Raw genomic sequence first — 2,947 nt, 5'->3', positions numbered from 1 at the left:
TCTGTTTTTCCAGTTGTTTTGTTGTGGAGAAGTGGTGTGACTATAGCGATTGTTCCTCCCTACACTCTGTTTTCCATGGTCCTATGCTCCTTGCAGGATCTTTTGGATGTAGAGAAGGTTCATCTTTGTTTCGGGTAATTTAGCCCGCTTTCTCTGCCTGCCAGGGATACAGTTTATCATGACTTTTGTCTAGTCTCTAAGGGGGGCATGTCACTTACCCCCAGTCTCTAAGGGGGGCATGTCACTTACGCCCAGTCTCTAAGGGGGGCATGTCACTTACGCCCAGTCTCTAAGGGGTTATGTCACTTACCCCCAGTCTCTAAGGGGGGGCATGTCTCTTACCCCCAGTCTCTAAGGGGTTATGTCACTTACGCCCAGTCTCTAAGGGAGGCATGTCACTTACGCCCAGTCTCTAAGGGGGGCATGTCACTTACGCCCAGTCTCTAAGGGGGGCATGTCACTTACGCCCAGTCTCTAAGGGGGCATGTCACTTACGCCCAGTCTCTAAGGGGGCATGTCACTTACGCCCAGTCTCTAAGGGGGCATGTCACTTACGCCCAGTCTCTAAGGGGGGCATGTCACTTACCCCCAGTCTCTAAGGGGTTATGTCTCTTACCCCCAGTCTCTAAGGGGGCATGTCACTTACCCCCAGTCTCTAAGGGGTTATGTCACTTACCCCAGTCTCTAAGGGGGGCATGTCACTTACGCCCAGTCTCTAAGGGGGGCATGTCACTTACCCCCAGTCTCTAAGGGGGGCATATCACTTACCCCCAGTCTCTAAGGGGGGACCATGTCACTTACCCCCAGTCTCTAAGGGGGGCATGTCACTTACCCCCAGTCTCTAAGGGGTTATGTCTCTTACCCCCAGTCTCTAAGGGGGGGCATGTCACTTACCCCCAGTCTCTAAGGGGGCATGTCACTTACCCCCAGTCTCTAAGGGGGGCATGTCACTTACCCCCAGTCTCTAAGGGGGGGCATGTCACTTACGCCCAGTCTCTAAGGGGGGCATGTCACTTACGCCCAGTCTCTAAGGGGGGGCATGTCACTTACGCCCAGTCTCTAAGGGGGGCATGTCACTTACCCCCAGTCTCTAAGGGGGGGGCATGTCCCTTACGCCCAGTCTCTAAGGGGGGGAATGTCAATTACCCCCAGTCTCTAAGGGGGGGGCATGTCACTTACCCCCAGTCTCTAAGGGGGGGCATGTCACTTACCCCCAGTCTCTAAGGGGGCATGTCACTTACCCCCAGTCTCTAAGGGGGGGCATGTCACTTACGCCCAGTCTCTAAGGGGGGCATGTCACTTACGCCCAGTCTCTAAGGGGGCATGTCACTTACGCCCAGTCTCTAAGGGGGGGCATGTCACTTACCCCCAGTCTCTAAGGGGGGCATGTCACTTACGCCCAGTCTCTAAGGGGGGGCATGTCACTTACCCCCAGTCTCTAAGGGGGCATGTCACTTACGCCCAGTCTCTAAGGGGGGTGGCCATGTCACTTACGCCCAGTCTCTAAGGGGGGGCATGTCAATTACCCCCAGTCTCTAAGGGGGGGCATGTCACTTACGCCCAGTCTCTAAGGGGGGCATGTCACTTACCCCCAGTCTCTAAGGGGGGCATGTCACTTACGCCCAGTCTCTAAGGGGGGCATGTCACTTACGCCCAGTCTCTAAGGGGGGCATGTCACTTACGCCCAGTCTCTAAGGGGTTATGTCACTTACCCCAGTCTCTAAGGGGGGGGGCCATGTCACTTACGCCCAGTCTCTAAGGGGGGCATGTCACTTACCCCCAGTCTCTAAGGGGGGCATATCACTTACCCCCAGTCTCTAAGGGGGGACCATGTCACTTACCCCCAGTCTCTAAGGGGGGCATGTCACTTACCCCCAGTCTCTAAGGGGTTATGTCCCTTACCCCCAGTCTCTAAGGGGGGCATGTCACTTACCCCCAGTCTCTAAGGGGGGGCATGTCACTTACCCCCAGTCTCTAAGGGGGGCATGTCACTTACGCCCAGTCTCTAAGGGGGGGCATGTCACTTACGCCCAGTCTCTAAGGGGGCATGTCACTTACGCCCAGTCTCTAAGGGGGCATGTCACTTACGCCCAGTCTCTAAGGGGGCATGTCACTTACGCCCAATCTCTAAGGGGGCATGTCACTTACGCCCAGTCTCTAAGGGGGGCATGTCAATTACCCCCAGTCTCTAAGGGGGGCATGTCACTTACGCCCAGTCTCTAAGGGGATGCATGTCACTTACCCCCAGTCTCTAAGGGGGGGCATGTCACTTACCCCCAGTCTCTAAGGGGGCATGTCACTTACGCCCAGTCTCTAAGGGGGCATGTCACTTACCTCCAGTCTCTAAGGGGGGCATGTCACTTACAGTCTCTAAGGGGGCATGTCACTTACCCCCAGTCTCTAAGGGGGCATGTCACTTACCCCCAGTCTCTAAGGGGGGCATGTCACTTACCCCCAGTCTCTAAGGGGGGGCATGTCACTTACGCCCAGTCTCTAAGGGGGGGCATGTCACTTACCCCCAGTCTCTAAGGGGGGCATCTCACTTACGCCCAGTCTCTAAGGGGGTGGCCATGTCACTTACGCCCAGTCTCTAAGGGGGGGCATGTCAATTACCCCCAGTCTCTAAGGGGGGCATGTCACTTACGCCCAGTCTCTAAGGGGGGCATGTCACTTACCCCCAGTCTCTAAGGGGGGGCATGTCATTTACCCCCAGTCTCTAAAGGGGGCATGTCACTTACCCCCAATCTCTAAGGGGGGCATGTCACTTACCCCCAGTATCTAAGGGGGGCATGTCACTTACGCCCAGTCTCTAAGGGGGGGCATGTCACTTACCTCCAGTCTCTAAGGGGAGGCATGTCACTTACCCCCAGTCTCTAAGGGGGGCATGTCACTTACCCCCAGTCTCTAAGGGGGCATGTCACTTACGCCCAGTCTCTAAGGGGGAAGT

This window comes from Oncorhynchus keta, chromosome 1 (assembly GCF_023373465.1).
Source record: "Oncorhynchus keta strain PuntledgeMale-10-30-2019 chromosome 1, Oket_V2, whole genome shotgun sequence".
NCBI lineage: Eukaryota > Metazoa > Chordata > Actinopteri > Salmoniformes > Salmonidae > Oncorhynchus > Oncorhynchus keta.
The sequence above is the reverse complement of the archived record's forward strand: the minus strand, read 5'-3'. Positions refer to the sequence as shown.